This window comes from Salvelinus alpinus, chromosome 6 (genome assembly GCF_045679555.1).
Source record: "Salvelinus alpinus chromosome 6, SLU_Salpinus.1, whole genome shotgun sequence".
Taxonomy (NCBI): domain Eukaryota; kingdom Metazoa; phylum Chordata; class Actinopteri; order Salmoniformes; family Salmonidae; genus Salvelinus; species Salvelinus alpinus.
This window is the reverse complement of record NC_092091.1, coordinates 40,719,336-40,739,796: the sequence shown is the minus strand read 5'-3', so window position 1 is coordinate 40,739,796 and position 20,461 is coordinate 40,719,336. Positions and strand designations below refer to the sequence as shown.

Below are 20,461 nucleotides of genomic sequence, written 5' to 3'. Positions count from 1 at the left end.
CACTCAGTGAAACCATTACCTCATGTACCTAATCTTCAGACCAAGTCTGCAAGCACATTATCTGCTTTACACTCAGTTTGCATTTGTAAAACACACTTTTTGCAAAACACTAAACACAGTTCTCTACATTAGACACATCATTCAAAACGAACAGGTCTTGTGTTTCATTTCGAAAACACTGCCATTCCAAATGCCACACTCATTTACCGATTACCTACACCCAGTGCTGACGTGTGAAAACACTTATAGCTAATTTCTTCACTTAGAACTCAGAGCTTGAGCACTATAAATAGGCAACAATGGAAGCCAATTTTGGAGAGAGAGTTAGAGGAAGAGGAGTGAGAGTAAGAGGGGGACGAGAACAAGGACAAACCTATTTATTTATCTTCTACTGTATTTGTTTTGTCTGTTACTGTTCATCCCGAAATCTGGATGAGAATACAATGTTTTGAGAAAGAAATACATAACATTTTTACCCCCTTGCATTTCTGTTTATAGTGTAAATATATACTGAATATGCATACATACTGTATATATTTGTGCACATACATGTACGTGTGTGTGCTATGACAAACTGCCATGGACTCCACTGCACACTGAACATGCAAAAGACACAAGATAGTAGTGTTTTACATTTGTCACATCCGTGTGTAGTTGACGTGTATAAGAGCTAATCATTTGATGGTTTGTGTGTAGAGTTTTGATGCAAAAACCCCATTTTTTGTTTGGTTTTGCAAGAGATTGTGTGTGTCTTTTGGGGTTTTGTGGTTTTGTGGTTTTGTGTGTAGAGTCTAGAGAAAAGGAGCCATAGTTTCAGAAATCATGTGTAAGCAATTGTCAAAAGCTGTCATAGACAGAGCTATAGATGCAAGGACTGACCATCCATGAATATGATCAAAATTATTGTTTTAACCATGTTATGAGGCTATACAGTGTTTGTTACATTTACAAGGTTTAAAAACATTGGAGAAAAACACGCTTATATTTTGGGTTCTCATGGAGTGTGACAGTTGAACTAAGCTCATGAGGCATGTCTTAAAGTAATGATGGACTGTCGTTTCTCTTTGCTTATTTGAGCGGTTCTTGCCATAATATGGACACCTTTTGTATACCAACCCTACCTTGTCACAACACAACTGATTGGCTCAAACGCATTAAGCTGGAAAAAACTCCACAACCAGTACCAGAACCACGAAGGTCCCCTAAACAGAGGACTTTACAGCGAAGTGGTTTTAATTACTCAATGTACATGCAAAAACATAGATACTGAAACAAACAATTCTAAAAATCTAACTGTATTATAGCATGCTGGGAAATATGATAATGAGGGGCATGGTTTTGCTGGACAAGCATACACTCACCCCTGACAAAGAGCAGTTCTTTGTCAGGGGTGAGGGTGATACGTGTAGCAATTTTTGGAGGGCATATGAGGAGTCGTTTTTTACTGCTGTGATGGTTGTGAAGAACCATCCTGTTCTTTCCCTCTCTGACATGTTTTCCTTTTCTACCATGAAATGCAAATATAACAAATTATTGTAATTTTGTAATTTGACTGTCACTACAGGCTACTGGTTGCAGGGGATGTAAGGTAAACAACAACAAGTTACTGCATTAAGGTGTTATTACTGTAAAAGGACAGTATGCTGCTGAATGCTGGTTAATTGTGACTATATCTCACTTGGGATTTGAAATCACAACTGCTTGGTTGCTAATTACTTGAATTTCATGCTACTCCACCAGGTCTGTGGGCATGACAGAGATTGGTCAAAGATGTAATGGAAAGAATAGATCTCTGCACTTTGATAAAAGTTGCCCAGAATCGAGTCAATACAGTGGCTTGCGAAAGAATTCACCCCCTTTTGCATTTTTCTTATTTTGTTGCCTTACAACCTGGAATTAAAATAGATTTTTTGGGGCTTTGAATCATTTGATTTACACAACATACCTACCTCTTTGACGATGCAAAATATTTTTTATTGTGAAACAAACAAGAAATAAGACAAAAGATTTGAAAACTCAGTACTTTGTAGAGCCACCTTTGGCAGCAATTACAGCTGCAAGTCTCTTGGGGTATGTCTTTATAAGCTTGGCACATCTATTCACTGGGATTTGTGCCCATTCTTCAAGGCAAAACTGCTCCAGCTCCTTCAAGTTGGATGGGTTCCGCTTGTGTACAGCAATCTTTAAGTCATACCACAGATTCTCAATTGGATTGAGGTCTGGACTTTGACTAAGCCATTCCAAGACATGTTTCCCCTTAAACCACTCGAATGTTGCTTTAGCAGTATGCTTAGGGTCATTGTCCTGCTCTAAGGTGAACCTCCGTCCCAGTCTCAAATCTCTGAAAGACTGAAACAGGTTTCCCTCAAGAATTTCCCATTATTTAGCGCCATCCATCATTCCTTCAATTCTGACCAGTTTCTCAGTCCCTGCTGATGAAAAACATCCCCACAGCATGATGCTGCCACCACCATACTTCACTGTGGGGATGATGTTCTCGGGGTGATGAGAGGTGTTGGGTTTACGACAGACATAGTGTTTTCCATTGGTTGCCAAAAAGCTCAAGTTTAGTCTCATCTGAACCGGGGTACCTTATCCAATTGTTTGTCGGAGGGTTATCTCTGGTCTCTTTGTTGCCTCTCTGATTAATGCCTTCCTTGCCTGGTCCGTGAGTTTTGATAGCCGGCCCTCTCTTGGCAAGTTTGTTGTGGTGCCATATTCTTTCAATTTTTTAATAATGGATTTAATGGTGCTCCGTGGGATGTTCAAAGTTTCAGATATTTTTTCTATAACCCAACCCTGATCTGTACTCCTCCACAACTTTGTCCCTGACCTGTTTGGAGAGCTCCTCGGTCTTCATGATGCCACTTGCTTGGTGGTGCCCCTTGCTTAGTGGTGTTGTAGACTCTGGGGCCTTTCAGAATAGGTGTATATATACTGAGATCATGTGACACTTAAAGTCCATCTCTGTGCAATCTATTTAACCAATTATGTGATTTCTGAAGGTAATTGCTTGCACCAGATCTTATTTAGGGGCTTTTTAGCAAAGGGGATGAATACATATGCACACAGCAGTTTTCCGTTTTGAATTTTTTTGAATTTTTTGAAACAAGTCATTTTTTTCGTTTCCCTTCACCAGTTTTTACTATTTTGTGTATATCCATTACATGAAATCCAAATAAAAATCAATATAAATTACAGGTTGTAATGCAACAAATAGGAAAAACACCAAGGGGGTGAATACTTTTGCAAGGCACTGTAATTGTCCAATTATCTGACATCACCAATGTAACAAAAAGCAGTGAGCAGGGACACCATGTAATGTGTGCATAAATACTTTTGAGATTTTAACTTGCAAGCTTTCGGGTGGAAGTGTATTCATGTTTCAGCAGCGCCACCAGGTATAACATTATTACAATAACACAGTACCAGTCAAAAGTTTGAACACACCTACTCATTCAAGGGTTTATCTTTCTAATATTTTCTACATTGTAGAAAAATAGTGAAGACATCAAAACTATTAAATAACACATGGAATCATGTAGTAACCAAAAAAGTTTAACAAATCAAAATAGATTTTATTTGAGAATCTTCAAAGTAGCCACCCTTGGCCTTGATGACAGCTTTGCACACGCTTGGCATTCTCTCAACCAGCTTCATGAGATAGTCACCTGGAATGCATTTCAATTAACAGGTGTGCCTTGTTAAAAAGTACATGCATGGTATTTCTTTCCTTCTTAATGCGTTTGAGTCAATCAGTTGTGTTGTGACAAGGTAGGGTTGGTATACAGAAGATCGCCCTATTTGGTAAAAAACCAAGTCCATATTATGGCAAGAACAGCTCAAATAAGCAAAGAGAAACGACAATCCATCATTACTTAAACACATGAATGTCAGTCAAACCTTCACCGTGAGCAAGCAGACCACAGGGGAGTGCCACCACTGACCCCCAGGTCTAGGACTCCCCGGTGTGCCTGCTTGCTCCTCAGGTTGTTGTTCCTTCCTTCTGCAGATCCAGCACCAGTCCCATCATCAATCCACATCCACTTTCCAGCATCAAACCACAAGACAAGGCGCGGAAGAGGCACCAGATTTTCACCAGAAGCGAGCAGGCCACAGGGGGAGTGCTACAATTGACCTCTGGGTCTGGGGCTCCCTTGTGTGTTGGCTTGCTCCTCAGGTTGTCCTTCCTCCCCTCTACAGACCCAGATCCTGATCCAGCACCTGCAGCAGCCCCAATTCCCGGTTCCGGTTTCCCGGTCCCCAGACCCAGCATCAACCCCTGGACTACAGTTCCAGCACGACTTCCAGGCCCAGCTCCAACCCAGGTTTTCATGGTCCCAGGGACAACACCAGCACCAACCCTGTAAGATGGCACCGGAGAAGAAGGCAGATGTTTTACGTGCCCCCAGCCGATTGTAGTTTTTTGTTCATTTATTTGCGTTGTTTTACTTATTTTGTACATAATGTTGCCGCTACCGCCTCTTATAACCGAAAATAACTTCTAGACATCAGGACTGCGATTACTCACCACGGACTAGCAGAATCCTTTTTTCCCTTTCACGACTCTGACGAGCCCGACGCGATGGATATACTGCTTCCTCGAACAGGCCCCGATCCCCGTGATCTGTGTGAAGAGGAGGCAGAGAAAGAAGGGCCGAAGGTCGAGCTGCCTTTTGAGAATTCGTAGGTGACCGAATAAACCCCCACTTCCCTCCATTCTGCTAGCAAACGTGCAATCTTTTGAAAATAAAATCGACGAGTTAGCAGGAAATGTAACTACCAACGTGACATTAAAAACGAATATCTTATGCTTCATGGAGTCGTGGCTGAACGACGCAAATATTAACATACAGCTGGCTGGTTATACGATGTACTCGCAGGATAGAACAGCGGCGTCTGGTAAGACAAGGGGCGGCGGTCTATGTATTTTGTAAACAACAGCTGGTGCACGATATCTAAGGAAGTCTCGAGCTCTTGCTCACCCGAGGTAGAGTATCTCATGATAAGCTGTAGACCACACTACCTACTGAGAGAGTTTCGGTATTTTTAGTAGTTGTTTACATACCACCATAGTCAGAGGCTGGCACTAAGACTGCATTGAATGAGCTGTATTCCGCCATAAGCAAAAACGAAAGATCTCACCCAGAGGGAGTGGTCCTAGTAGCCAGCGATTTTCCTCTTTAGGATACGCCCCTTTTTAAAAAGTTTCACCTAAAATGACATACCCAAATCTAACTGCCTGTAGCTCAGGCCCTGAAGCAAGGATATGCATTTTCTTGGTACCATTTGAAAGGAAACACTTTGAGCATTGTGGAAATGTGAAAGCAATATAGGAGAATATAACAGAATAGATCTGGTAAAAGATAATACAATGAAAATAAACAACCTTTCTTTTGTATTTTTTTGTAACATCATCTTTGAAATGCAAGAGAAAGGCCATAATGTATTATTCCAGCCCAGGTGCAATTTAGATTTGTCCAGCAGAGTATGTGCAAAGTTTTAGACTGATCCAATGAACCATTGCATTTATGTTAAAAATGTTGTGTCAAGACTGCCCAAATGCGCCTAATATGTTTATTAATAACTTTTCATGTTCAAAACTGTGCACGCGCCTCAAACAGTAGCATGGTATTTTTCACTGTAATAGCTACAGTAAATTGGACTGTGCAGTTAGATTAACAAGATTTTAAGCTTTCTGCCAATATCAGATATGTCTATGTCCTGTGAAACTTTCTTGTTACATACAACCTCATGCTAATCCCATTAGCCTACGTTAGCTCAACCGTCCCATGGAAGAGACACAGATCCCGAAGAAGTTAATGCAGGGAAACTTAAATCTGTTTTATCAAATTTCTATCAGCATGTTAAATGTGCAACCAGAGGAAAATTAACTCCGGACCATCTATACTCCACACACACAACGATGCATACAAAGCTCTCCCTAGCCCTCCATTTGGCAAATCTGACCATAATACTATCCTCCTGATTCCTCCTTACAAGCAAAAATTTAAGCAGGAAGCAACAATGACCAGATCAATGAAAAAGTGGTCATAGGAAGCAGATGCTAAGCTACAGGACTGTTTTGCAAGCACAAACTGCAATATGTTCCGGGATTCCTCCGATGGCATTGAGGAGTACACCGTCATCAATAAGTGCATCGATGACGTCGTCCCCACAGTGACCGTACGTACAGTTGAAGTCGGAAGTTTACGTACACTTAGGTTGGCGTCAATTAAAACTCATTTTTCAGTCACTCCACAAATGTATTGTTAACAAACTATAGTTTTGGCAAGTCGGTTAGGACATCTACTTTGTGCATGACAAGAAATCTTCCAACAATTTACAGTTTACAGACAGAATACTTCACATATAATTCACTGTATCACAATTCCAGTGGATCAAAAGTTCACATACACTAATTTGACATTGCCTTTTTAGCAACTTTAAAAATTCCAGAAAATGATGTCATGGCTTTAGAAGCTTCTGATAGGCTAATTGACATCATTTGAGTCAATTGGAGGTGTACCTGTGGATGTATTTCAAGGCCTACCTTCAAACTCAGTGCCTCTTTGCTTGACATCATGGGAAAATCAAAAGAAATCAGCCAAGACCTCAGCCAAGAAATTGTAGACCTCCACAAGTCTGGTTCATCCTTGGGAGCAATTTCCAAACGCCTGAAGGTACCACGTTCATCTGTACAAACAATAGTACGCACGTATAAACACCATGGGACCACGCAGCCGCTCTGGAAGGAAAAGCGTTCTGTCTCCTAGAGATGAACGTACTTTGGTGCGAAAAGTGCAAATCAATCCCAGAACAACAGCAAAGGACCTTGTGAAGATGCTGGAGGAAACCGGTACAAAAGTGTCTATATCCACAGTAAAACGTGTCCTATATTGACATAACCTGAAAGGCCGCTCAGCAAGAAAGAGACCACTGCTCCAAAACCGCCATAAAACAGCCAGACTACGGTTTGCAGCTGCACATGAGGACAAAGATCGTGCTTTTTGGAGAAATGTCCTCTGGTCAGATGAAACGAAAATAGAACTGTTTGGCCATAATGACAATCGTTATGTTTGGAGGAAAAAGAGGGATCCCAGCAAGTCAAAGAACACCATCCCAATCCTGAAGCACGGGGGTGGTAGCATCATGTTGTGGGGGTGCTTTGCTGCAGGAGGGACTGGTGCACTTCACAAACTAGATCATCATGAGGATGGAAAATTATGTGGATATATTGAAGCAACATCTCAAGACATCAGTCAGGAAGTTAAAGCTTGGTCGCAAATGGGTCTTTCAAATGGACAATAACCCCAAGCATACTTCCAAAGTTGTGGCAAAATGGCTTAAGGACAACAAAGTCAAGGTATTGGAGTGGCCATCACAAAGCCCTGACCTCAATCCCATAGAAAATTTGTGGGAAGAACTGAAAAAACGTGTGCGGGCAAGGAGACCTACAAACCTGACTCAGTTACACCAGCTCTGCCAGGAGGAATGGGCCAAAATTCACCCAACTTATTGTGGGAAGCTTGTGGAAGGCTACCCGAAATATTTGACCCAAGTTAAACAATTTAAAGGCAATGCTACCAAATACTAATTGAGTGTATGTAAACTTCTGACCCACTGGGAATGTGATGAAATAAATAAAAGCTGAAATAAAATCACTCAACTATTATTCTGATATTTCACATTCTTAACATAAAGTGGTGATCCTAACTGACCTAAGACATGGAATTTATACTAGGATTAAATGTCAGGAATTTTGAAAAACTGAGTTTGAATGTACTTGGCTAAGGTGTGGGTGAACTTCCAACTTCAACTGTACATACCCCAACCAGAAGCCATGGATTACAGGCAGCATTCACACTGAGCTAAAGGCTAGAGCTGCCGCTTTCAAGGAGCGGAACTCTAACCCGGAATCTTATAAGAAATCCCGCTATGCCCTCCTACGAACCATCAAATAGGCAAAGCGTCAATACAGGACTAAGATCGAAACGTACTACACCGTCTCTGACGCTCTTCGGATGTGGCAGGACTTGCAAACCATTACAAACTACAAAGGGAAGCACAGCCGAGAGCTGCCCAGTAACAAGAGTCTACAAGATGAGCTAAACTGTGCTTGCTTTGAGGCAAATAACACTGAAACATGCATGAGAGCACCAGCTGTTCCGGAAGACTGATCACACTCTCCGCAGCTGATGTGAGTAAGACCTTTAAACAGGTCAACATTCACATGGCCGCAGGGCCAGACGGATTACCAGGACGTGTACTGTTTTCATGCGCTGACCAACTGGCAAATGTCTTCACTGACATTTTCAACCTCTCCCTGTCCGAGTCTGTAATATCAACAAGTTTTAAGCAGACCACCATTGTCCCTGTGCCCAAGAACACTAAGGTAACCTGCCTAAATTAAGTGCTTTGAAAGGCTGATCATGGCTCACATCAACACCATCATCCCAGAAACCCTAGACCCACTCCAATTTGCATACCACCCCAACAGATCCACACCTATGTGAGAATGGTATTCATTGACTACAGCTCAGCGTTTAACACCATAGTGCCCTCAAATCTCATCAATAAGTTAAGGACCCTGGGAATAAACACCTCCCTCTGCAACTGGATCCTGGACTTCCTGATGGGCTGCCCCATAGGTGGTAAGGGTAGGTAATAACACATCCGCCACGCTGATACTCAACACAGGGGCCACTCAGGAGTGCATGCTCAATCCCCTTCTGTACTCCCTGTTCACTCATGACTGCACGGCCAGGCACGACTCCAACACCATCAATACATTTGCAGAGAACACAAGTGGTAGGCCTGATCACCGACAATGACGAGACAGCCTATAGGGAGGAGGTCAGAGACCTGGCCGTGTGGTGCCAGGACAACAATCTCTACCTCGAAGTGATCAAGACAAAGGAGATGATTGTGGACGACAGGAAAAAGAGGACCGAGTACGCCCCCATTCTCATCGACGGGGCTGCAGTGGAGCAGGTTGAGAGCTTCAAGTTCCTTGGTGTCCACATCACCAACAAACGTACATGGTCCAAGCACACCAAGACAGTTGTGAAGAGGGCACGACAAAACCTATTCCCCCTCAGAAGACTGAAAATATTTGGCATGGGCCTCAGATCCTCAAAAGATTCTACAGCTGGACCATCGAGAGCAATCTGACTGGTTGCATCACTACCTGGTATGGAAACTGCTCGGCCTCCGACCGCAAGGCACGACAGAGGGCAGTGCCTACGGCCCAGTACATCACTGGGGCCAAGCTTCCTGCCATCCAGGACCTCTATACCAGGCAGTGTCAGAGGAAGGCCTTAAAAATTGTCAGTGACTCCAGCCACCCTAGTCATAGACTGTTCTCTCTGCTATTGCACGGCAAGTGGTATTGGAGCACCAAGTCTCGGTCCAAGAGGCTTCTAAACAACTTCTACCCCCAAGCCATTAGACTCCTGAACATCTAGTCAAATGGCTACCCAGACTATTTGCATTGCCCCCCACCCCCTCCTCACCCCCTCTTTACACCACTGCTACTCTTGTCATCTATGCAGTCACTTTAATAACACTACCTACATGTACATACTACCTCAACTAACCGGTGCCCCCGCACATTGACTCTGTATCATTACCCCCCCTGTATATAATCTCGCTATTGTTATTTTACTGCTGCTCTTTAATTACTTGTTACTTTTATCTATTATTCTTATCCATATTTTTTTTTAAACTGGATTGTTGGTTAGGGGCTCATAAGTAAGCATTTCACTGTAAAGTCTACACCTGTTGCATTCGGCGCATGTGAATACAATTTGATTTGGACACAACACCGATCAAACACAACTGCCACCTCCATCCAGGAACTGCCAGCCCATACGCCGCCCCTTCCCCAACAGAAAGACACATTCACTTGCAACTTGCTGCTGTAGAGTATGCTGGGAAATATGATAATGATGGGAATGGTTTGGTTGAAAGTGATGTGTATGAGTTTCAAGATCCTGTATTAGGGTAAATGAAAATACGTCTGGTATTGTGTTAAAGAAAATAATCCAACAACGTCTGCAAACCAGTAGTTGGGGCAACCAAACAACCTAGCATTTTTTAGAGTGTACATCAAGGGTGTAAAAAATATACGCCACGTGAAATATTTGTTATCACATAACAGACAGTTGTCTATAATATTAATATTTTCTATTTACCCCCTCTTAAACAGGGGTACATTCAGTGCAGCTCCAAAAATACTAGCTATTGAGAGAATTTGAAAAAAGTATGAAGGATCATAGAGCTGAGGGAATATAGGGCTGAGGAAATATAGGGCTGTGGGAACTAATACAACACGTGGCTGAGGGAACAGACATGGTCCCCGTAATTCTGTCAGTGGTTGAACTTGAATCTCTTTCGTCCACTAAAATGTGCAGTGTTGCTTTTTGTGGCAACTCTTCAATGGTCATCAGGCAGGTAAGTTGTAAATCAATGTCAGGGTCTTCATACTGCAAGCGGAAGTCGTGGTTCAACTCAAACTTTTCCTTCAAAATGTTTACGTCAACAGCGGATGCTGGATGGGAGATGAGGTTTATCTTCCTTGTATGGTCAGCATTAACAATGCAAAGTAACATGGCTTGAGGGTCTGAGGCTGCCATTGCTCTGTGGAAGAATACAACATTTTAAGAGGGTGCACTTGCAATATCAAAATTGTGGTAACACAATGACATTGGAATCATGTTGTAACCAAAAAATGTTAAACAAATCCAAATATATTTTAGATTCTTCAAAGTAGTCAACCTTTGCCTTGATGACAGCTTTGCACACTGCTTTTCCTTCACTCTCCAGTCCAATTCCTCCCAAACCATCTCAATTGGGGTTGAGGTCAGGTGATTGTAGAGGCCAGGTCCTCTGATGCAGCACCATCACTCTCCTTGGTCAAATAGCCCTTACACAGACTGGAGGTGTGTTGGGTCATTGTCCTGTTGAAAAACAAATGATAGTGGGACTAAGTGCAAACCAGATGGGATATCGCTGCAGAATGCTGTGGTAGCCATGCTGGTTAAGTGTGCCTTGAATTCTAAATAAATCACAGACCGTGTCACCAGCAAAGCACCCCCACACCATCTCCATGCTTCACAGTGGGAACTACACCTGTGGAGATCATCCGTTCAAATACTCTGCGTCTCACAAAGACACGGCAGTTGGAATCAAAAATCTCAAACCAAAGGAAAGATTTCCACCAGCCTAATGTCCATTGCTCGTATTTCTTGGCCCAAGCAAGTCTCTTCTTATTGGTGTCCTTTAGTAGTGGTTTCTTTGCAGAAATTCGACCACGAAGGCTTGATTCACACAGTCTCTAAAGCATTTATTTGGGATGCAGTTAACTGTGAACTTATGAACTTATCCTCTGCAGAAGAGGTAACTGGGTCTTCCTTTCCTGTGGCAGTCCTCATAAGAGCCAGATTCATCATAGCGCTTGATGGTTTTTGCGACTGCACTTGAAGAAACGTTCAGTTCTTAAAATGTTCCAGAATAAGTGACCTTCAAGTCTTAAAGTAATGATGGACTGTTGTTTCTCTTTGCTTATTTGAGCTGTTCTTGCAATAATATGGACTTGGTCTTTTACCAAATAGGGTGGTCTTCTGTATACCAACCCTACCTTGTCACATCACAACTGATTGGCTCAACGCATTAAGGAAAGACACTCCACAAATTACCTTAACAAAGGCACACCTGTTAATTGAAACACATTCCACATGACTACCTCATGAAGCTGGTTGAGAGAATGCCAAGAGTGTGCAAAGCTGTCTTCAACGCAACGGGTGACTACTTTGAAGAATCTCAAATATAAAATCTATTTTGATTTGTTTAACACTTTTTTGGGTTACTACATGATTCCATATGTGTTATTTCATAGTTTTGATGTTGTCACTATTATTCTACGATGTAGAAAATATTCTAAAAAAAGAAAAACCCTTGAATGAGTAGGAGATAGACAGATAGATAGATAGATAGATAGTGTCACGACTTCAACCGAGGCAGGCTCTCCTTCCCGTTCGGGTGGCGCTCGGCGGTCGTCGTCACCGGCCTACTAGCTGCTACTGACTCTTTTTCCTCCCCCTCCTTATGTGTTTATGGTTATCACCTGGTTTGAGGGAATTAGCAATCAGAGTGGCTTTATTAGTCAGCCAGCCTGTCTGCTTCTTTGTGCGGGATTGTTCGTCTGTTTCTTTGGATTTCGGGAGTGGTTCGTGTGTGTGTACTGGTTTTGTCTTCATGTTTGAAGACAGGTGTTTATTTGACACCCAGTAGTCCGGTTTGGACATTGTTTGTGTACGAGTTGGGAATTAAACTCAACCTATTGAAGCTCTGCTGTTCCTGCGTCTGATTCCACAAACACCCCGACACCTAGAGCGTTACAGAATCCCGCACCAATCATGGAGTCAGCAGGAGCAGCAGCTAACCCTCTCCCATCGATGGAGGAACGGGTTCTCCACCACACCACCGTCCTCCATCGGATCGGATCCGCCATGGATCAAATGATGGAGAGAATGGAGCGATGGGAGAGGAGTGGGCTCCTCTCTCCACCTTCGGCTCCCCCTCCCCAGGATTCTCCATCCCCCGGCTCCAGCGCGCTCCGTCTTACGCTCCCGAGGGATTATGATGGAACAGCGGCAGGTTGTCAGGGGTTTTTACTCCAACTGGAGCTATACCTGGCCACTGTTCGCCCCACTCCCTCGGGAGCGGAGAGGGTGAGTGTCCTCGTCTCCTGCCTAACGGGTCGTGCTCTGGAGTGGGCCAACGCAGTCTGGAATGGCCCAGACTCCGTGAAGGAGCACTACCCGGAGTTTACCCGTCGTTTTCGTGCCGTGTTCGACCACCCCACAGACGGCCGAGCGGCGGGTGAGAGACTATTTCATCTAAGGCAGGAGAGGAGGAGCGCACAGGATTTCGCGCTGGAGTTCCGGACCTTGGCCGCGGGATCAGGGTGGAACGACAGGGCCCTTATTGACCACTACCGGTGTAGTCTCCGGGAGGACGTCCGTAGGGAGCTAGCGTGTCGGGACATCGCTCTGTCGTTGGATGAGCTCATCGACATGTCCATCCGACTGGACAATCTGCTGGCTGCCCGCGGGCGTTCGGAGAGGGTCCTGTGCGTTCCACCACCCAGCGCCCCGGCTCCCATCCCGATGGAGTTGGGAGGGGCCGCGCCTAGGGGTATCGGAGGACGAGGCCTCCCCTGCACCAACTGTGGTCGGAGAGGACACACGGCCGATCGGTGCTGGGGGGGTCTGTCTGGGAGTCGAGATGTCAGGCGGGACGCTTCTCGATCACCCCAGGTGAGTCAGCACCAAACTCACTCAGAACCTCCTGTCGGTCACATGTTTGTCTCAATTTTTTTCCTTGATTTTTTCCCCTCTTCTCAGCATAGGGCACTAGTCGATTCAGGTGCAGCTGGGAACTTTATGGATCGCGGACTCGCCCGAGAGTTGGGCGTTCCGCTTGTGCCGATAGATTCTCCCTTTCCCGTGCACTCCCTAGATAGCCGGCCATTAGGGTCAGGGGTGGTCAGGGAGGCCACAGTTCCCCTGGACATGGTGACGCAGGGGAATCATAGGGAACGTATCAGTCTATACATTATCGATTCGCCTGCGTTTCCAGTGGTGCTGGGTATTCCCTGGCTGGCCCGGCACAATCCCAATATTTCGTGGAGACAGGGGGTTCTCCAGGGGTGGTCAGAGGAGTGTTCTGGAAGGTGTCTGGGAGTTTCCATTGGTGCCACGTCGGTGGAGAGTCCAGACCAGGGTTCCACGGTGCGCATTCCCCCCGAGTATGCCGATTTGGCAATCGCTTTCTGTAAAAAGAAAGCGACGAAATTACCACCACATCGACCGGGTAGGGATTGTGCGATAGATCTCCAGGTTAACGCTGCGCTTCCTAAGAGTCACGTGTACCCTTTGTCCCAAGAGGAGACGTTGGCTATGGAGACATATGTCACGGAATCTCTGGGACAGGGGTACATTCGGCCCTCCATCTCACCCGTCTCTTCGAGTTTCTTTTTTGTGAAGAAAAAGGAGGGAGGTTTGCGTCCGTGTATTGATTATAGAGGTCTAAATGCCATCACGGTGGGGTTTAGTTACCCACTACCTCTCATCGCTTCGGCGGTGGAATCATTTCACGGAGCGCAGTTCTTTACAAAACTGGACCTCAGGAGCGCGTACAGCCTGGTGCGTATTCGGGAGGGAGACGAGTGGAAAACCGCATTTAGTACCACATCGGGCCACTATGAGTACTGCGTCATGCCGTATGGGTTAAAGAATGCTCCAGCCGTGTTCCAATCCTTTGTAGACGACATTCTCAGGGACCTGCACGGGCAGGGGGTAGTTGTGTATATCGATGACATTCTGATCTACTCAACTACTCACGCCGCGCATGTATCTCTAGTGCGCAAAGTGCTTGGCAGACTGCTGGAGCGTGACTTATACGTCAAGGCTGAGAAGTGTGTGTTTTCCAAACAAACCGTCTCCTTCCTGGGTTATCGCATTTCCACCTCGGGGGTGGTGGTGGAGAGTGACCGCATAAAGGCCGTGCGTAATTGGCCGACTCCGACCACGGTAAAAGAGGTGCAGCGGTTTTTGGGTTTTGCCAACTACTACCGGAGATTTATCCGGGGTTTTGGCCAGGTAGCGGCTCCCATTATCTCACTGCTGAGGGGGGGTCCGGTGAGGTTGCGGTGGTCAGCGCCGGCGGACGGAGCTTTCAACAGGTTGAAGGTTCTGTTCACGGAGGCTCCCGTGTTGGCGCATCCGGATCCCTCTTTAGCATTCATAGTGGAGGTGGATGCTTCCGAGGCTGGGGTGGGTGCCGTGCTATCACAGCGCTCGGGTGCGCCACCAAAACTCCGCCCCTGCGCTTTCTTCTCTAGTAAGCTCAGTGCAGCGGAGCGTAACTATGATGTGGGGGATCGGGAGTTGTTAGCGGTGGTCAGGGCTCTGAAGGTGTGGAGACACTGGCTTGAGGGGGCTAAGCACCCTTTTCTCATCTGGACCGACCACCAGAATCTGGAGTATATTCGGGCAGCTAGGAGACTGAACCCACGTCAGGCAAGGTGGGCCATGTTTTTCACCCGGTTTAGGTACACGTTGTCCTATAGACCCGGTTCAAAAAACGTAAAGGCAGACGCACTGTCCCATCTTTACGACACGGAGGAGAGGACCACTGAACCCACTCCCATCATCCCCGCCTCGAGGCTGATCGCGCCAGTGGTATGGGAGGTGGACTCGGACATCGAGCGGGCGCTACGGGCGGAACCCGCGCCTCTTCAGTGTCCGGCGGGCCGTAAGTACGTACCGCTTGGTGTTCGGGACCGCCTTATTCGGTGGGCTCATGTCCTACCCTCCTCGGGTCACCCTGGGGTGACAAGGACAGTGGGGAGCCTTCGGGGGAGGTATTGGTGGCCTACCTTAGCTCGAGACGTTAGGGTTTATGTCTCCTCCTGTTCGGTATGCGCTCAGAGTAAGGCTCCTAGGCACCTTCCTCGAGGGAAGTTGCAACCCCTCCCCGTTCCACAACGGCCATGGTCTCATCTGTCTGTAGACTTCCTGACCGATCTGCCTCCCTCTCAGGGAAACACTACGGTTCTGGTAATTGTGGATCGGTTTTCTAAGTCCTGCCGTCTCCTCCCGTTGCCCGGTATCCCTACTGCCCTACAGACTGCGGAGGCCTTATTCACTCACGTCTTCCGGCACTACGGGGTGCCGGAGGATATTGTTTCTGATCGGGGCCCCCAGTTCACGTCCCGAGTGTGGAGGGCGTTCATGGAGCGTCTGGGGGTCACGGTCAGCCTGACTTCCGGGTATCACCCCGAGAGTAATGGGCAGGTGGAGAGAGTGAACCAGGAGGTGGGTAGGTTTCTGCGGTCGTATTGTCAGGACCGGCCAGGGGAGTGGGCGAGATACATTCCCTGGGCTGAGATGGCCCAGAACTCACTACGCCACTCCTCTACTAATGTGTCCCCCTTTCAGTGTGTGTTGGGGTACCAGCCGGTCCTGGCACCATGGCATCCGAGCCAGACCGAGGCTCCTGCGGTGGAGGAGTGGGTACAGCGCTCCAAGGAGACCTGGAGGGCCGTCCGGGAGTCCCTTCAACAAGCTACTGGAAGGCAGAAGAGGAGCGCTGACCGCCACCGCAGTGAGGCCCCCGTGTTTGTACCGGGGGAAAGGGTCTGGCTCTCGACCCGAAACCTACCCCTCCGCTTGCCCTGCCGGAAGCTGAGGCCGCAGTGTGTAGGGCCATTCAAAGTCCTGAGGAGAATAAACGAGGTGTGTTATCGATTAAAACTCCCTTCCTATTATCGTATTAACCCCTCGTTTCATGTGTCTCTCCTCAGGCCGGTGGTAGCTGGTCCCCTGCAGGACGGTGAGGTACCGGAGGTCCCTCCTCCCCCTCTGGACATCGAGAGGTCCCCGGCGTACACGATACGGGCCATTCTGGACTCGAGACGCCGGGCGAGGGGCCTACAGTACCTCGTGGACTGGGAGGGGTACGGTCCGGAGGAGAGGTGCTGGGTACCGGTGGAGGACATGTTGGATCCATCTATGGTAAAGGATTTCCATCGCCTCCATCCGGAGCGCCCTGCGCCTCGTCCTCCGGGTCGACCTCGAGGCCGGTGTCGGCGCGCTGCGGGAGCCGCGCGTCAGAGGGGGGGGGTACTGTCACGACTTCAACCGAGGCAGGCTCTCCTTCCCGTTCGGGTGGCGCTCGGCGGTCGTCGTCACCGGCCTACTAGCTGCTACTGACTCTTTTTCCTCCCCCTCCTTATGTGTTTATGGTTATCACCTGGTTTGAGGGAATTAGCAATCAGGGTGGCTTTATTAGTCAGCCAGCCTGTCTGCTTCTTTGTGCGGGATTGTTCGTCTGTTTCTTTGGATTTCGGGAGTGGTTCGTGTGTGTGTACTGGTTTTGTCTTCATGTTTGAAGACAGGTGTTTATTTGACACCCAGTAGTCCGGTTTGGACATTGTTTGTGTACGAGTTGGGAATTAAACTCAACCTATTGAAGCTCTGCTGTTCCTGCGTCTGATTCCACAAACACCCCGACACCTAGAGCGTTACAGATAGATAGATAGATAGATAGATAGATAGATAGATAGATAGATAGATAGATAGATAGATAGATAGATAGATAGATAGATAACCAACATACATACAGTACTGTCCAAAAGTTTGTGGTCACTTAGAAATGTCCTTGTTTTTGAAAGAAAGCACATTTGCTGTCCATTAAAATAACATCAAATTGATCAGAAATACAGTGTAGACATTGTTAATGTTGTAAATGACTATTGTAGCTGGAAACAGCTGATTTTTTGGGAACATCTACATCGGCGTTAAGAGGCTCATTACCAGCAACCATCACTTCGGTGTTCCAATGGCACATTGTGTTAGTTAATCCAAGTTTATCATTTTAAAAAGGCTAATTGATCATTGGAAAACCTTTTTGCAATTATGTTAGCACAGTTGAAAACTGTTGTGCTGATTATAGAAGCAATACAACTGGCCTTCTTTAGACTAGTTGAGTATCTGGAGCATCAGCATTTGTGGGTTCAACTACAGACTCAAAATGTCCAGAAAAAAATAACTTTCTTCTGAAACTCGTCAGTCTATTCTTGTTCTGAGAAATGAAGGCTATTCCATGTGAGAAATTGACAAGAAACTGAAAATCTCGTACAACGCTGTGTACTACTCCCTTCACGGAACAGCGCAAACTGGCTCTAACCAGAATAGAAAGAGGTGTGGGAGAACCCATGCACAATTGAGCAAGAGGACAAGTACAATAGAGTGTCTAGTTTGAGAAACTGATGCCTCAAAAGTCCTCAACTGGCAGCTTCATTAAATAGTATACGCAAAACACCAGTCTCAACATCAACAGTGAAGAGGCGACTCCGGGATGCTGGCCTTCTAGGCAGAGTTGCAAAGAATAAGTAATATCTCAGACTTGCCAAAAAAAAGAAATGATTAAGATGGGCAAAAGAACAGACACTGAACGGAGGAATTGCTACAAATGGAGGATTATTCGACGAAAGCAACGTTTGAAGGACACAATTATTATTTCAATTAAAAATCATTATTTATAACCTTGTCAACGTCTTGACTATATTTCCTATTCATTTTGCAACTCATTTCATGTATGTTGTCATGGAAAACAAGGACATTTCTAAGTTATCCCAAACTTTGAACAGTAGTAATATATATATATATATATGTGTGTATTTTATATTGTATTATACAATGGAAGGTTCTAATCCTGATTCGTTAAAACCGCATTCCAGCCAGAGTCTATTCCACAAGTTACCACCGGCTAAATCTATGATGTTAAAATGCCTGTTTACTCTGTTCCATCTGACTGCGAAATTCACTGTCTCATCAGCCCAGCCAGGCAATTTAAAAACTGGATCTCCACTATAAAAAAGCATCTACACATTATGTCACATTTCTTTTAGACTAACATTTAACATTTAGATTTGTATAAACCTTGCTGTCTGTCTCTCCAACATTTGCAACATTGTTTCAATATTAAAATTAGATCTCAAGCTGTCCCATAGTAATGAACATGTCCAGAGTCCGGACAAGACAGACAGCATTTCTCAGTCGAAATCATGAATCAGCTGGCATAATTTTTTATAGATATATACAAAGATTTGTGTCAGGACTATATTTGTTGGAAGGATGAAATAGTATGAATAAATCCATCAAAATAATGTTTTTCATTAAATATGTCAGTCATTTTTTGAATATGTTGGTAACCCGTTGTATCGTGCCAATATATCGTGCCAATATATCCTCCAAACATTGGCTTCGAGGGCATTATCACTTAATTATCAGGTTGCATTAAGAAAAGAGACCTTGGTATAAATTCGTATTCCTTGTCAAAATAAAGGTTAAATAAAATAAATACAACATTTCACATGACTGGGAGTACACATGACTGGGAGTACCTGTTGGTCACAGATACCTTTAACAAAATGGACCTCACAACGAGTCTCAGGAATTCGTCACGGTATCTCTGTGCGTTCAAATTGCCATTGATAAAAACGCAATTGTGTTCGTTGTCCGTAGCTTATGCCTGCCCATACCATAACCCCACCGCCACAATGGGGCACTCTGTTCACAACATTGACATCAGCTAACCGCTCACCCACATGAAGCCATACATGTGGTCTGTGGTTGTGAGGCCAGTTGGACATACTGCCAAATTCTCTAAAACAACGTTAGAGATGGCTTATGGTAGAGAAATGAACATTAAATTATCTGGCAACAGCTCTGGTGGACATTCCTGCAGTCAGCATGCCAATTGCATGCTCCCTCAAAACTTAAGACATCTGTGGCATTGTGTTGTGTGACAAAACTGAACATTTTAGAGTGGCCTTTTATTGTCCCCAGCACACGGTGCACCTGTGTAATGTTCATACTGTTAAATCAGCTTCTTGATATGCCACACCTGTCAGGTGAATGGATTATCTTGGCAAAGAAGAAATGCTCACGAACAGATAAACAAATATGTTCCACACTTTATAGAGAAATAAGCTTTTTGTGCATATCGACAATTTTGGGGATCTTTTATTTCAGCTCATGAAACATGGGACCAACACTTTACATTTTGCGTTTATATTTTTATTTGGTGTTGCAACCCAGCTTGTGATGCCTACGTAGCCCTGGTTTGCCAGTTGTCTGATTGCTAGCTTGACAGTGCGACGAATTACACAATCATGATACAAATTAATTCACACATTTTTTACCATTAAAAAGGTTTACATTGGGCCTCCCGAGCGGCGCAGTGGTCTAAGGCACTGCATCACAGTGCTAGCTGTGCCACTAGAGATTCTGGGTTCGAGTCCAGGCTCTGTCGCAGCCGGCCGCGACCGGGAGGCCCATGGGGCGGCGCACAATTGGCCCAGCGTCGTCCGTGTTAGGGAAGGTTTGGCCGGCAGGGATATCCTTGTCTCATCGCGCACCAGCGACTCCTGTGGCGGGCCGGGCGCAGTGCATGCTGACACGGTCGCCAGGTGTACGGCTGGTTTCCGGGTTGGATCGGCATTGTGTCAACAACCAGTGTGGCTTGGTTGGGTTGTGTTTCGGAGGACGCACGGCTCTCGACCTTCGCCTCTCCCAAGTCCGTACGGGAGTTGCAGCGATGAGACAAGACTAACTACTAGCAATTGGATACCACGAAATTGGGGAGAAAAAAAGCATTTAAAAAAAATAAAGTTTACACTGCCGCCAACAATAGATAAAAGCTTGCTACGTAGATAATTCCAATTTGTGCCACCATTTTTGGAAATATTTTTTCTGAACCTAAATGTGCAGTCATCGTATAGGAGGTCAGATGTAATCAAGGTAAAACTTGAAAGACGTATTTGTAAATCTATCACCACAAGGCCTGTTCACCTAAAGAATTTCATCTGAATCAAAAATAGTCTCAC

At 45.5% G+C, this 20,461-nt stretch overlaps 1 pseudogene; it reads right to left on the bottom strand.

Annotated features, from left to right (window-relative positions):
- The window catches only part of LOC139578703 (pituitary adenylate cyclase-activating polypeptide type I receptor-like), an 86,572-nt pseudogene that overhangs the window by 53,750 nt on the left and 12,361 nt on the right, over positions 1-20,461 (bottom strand).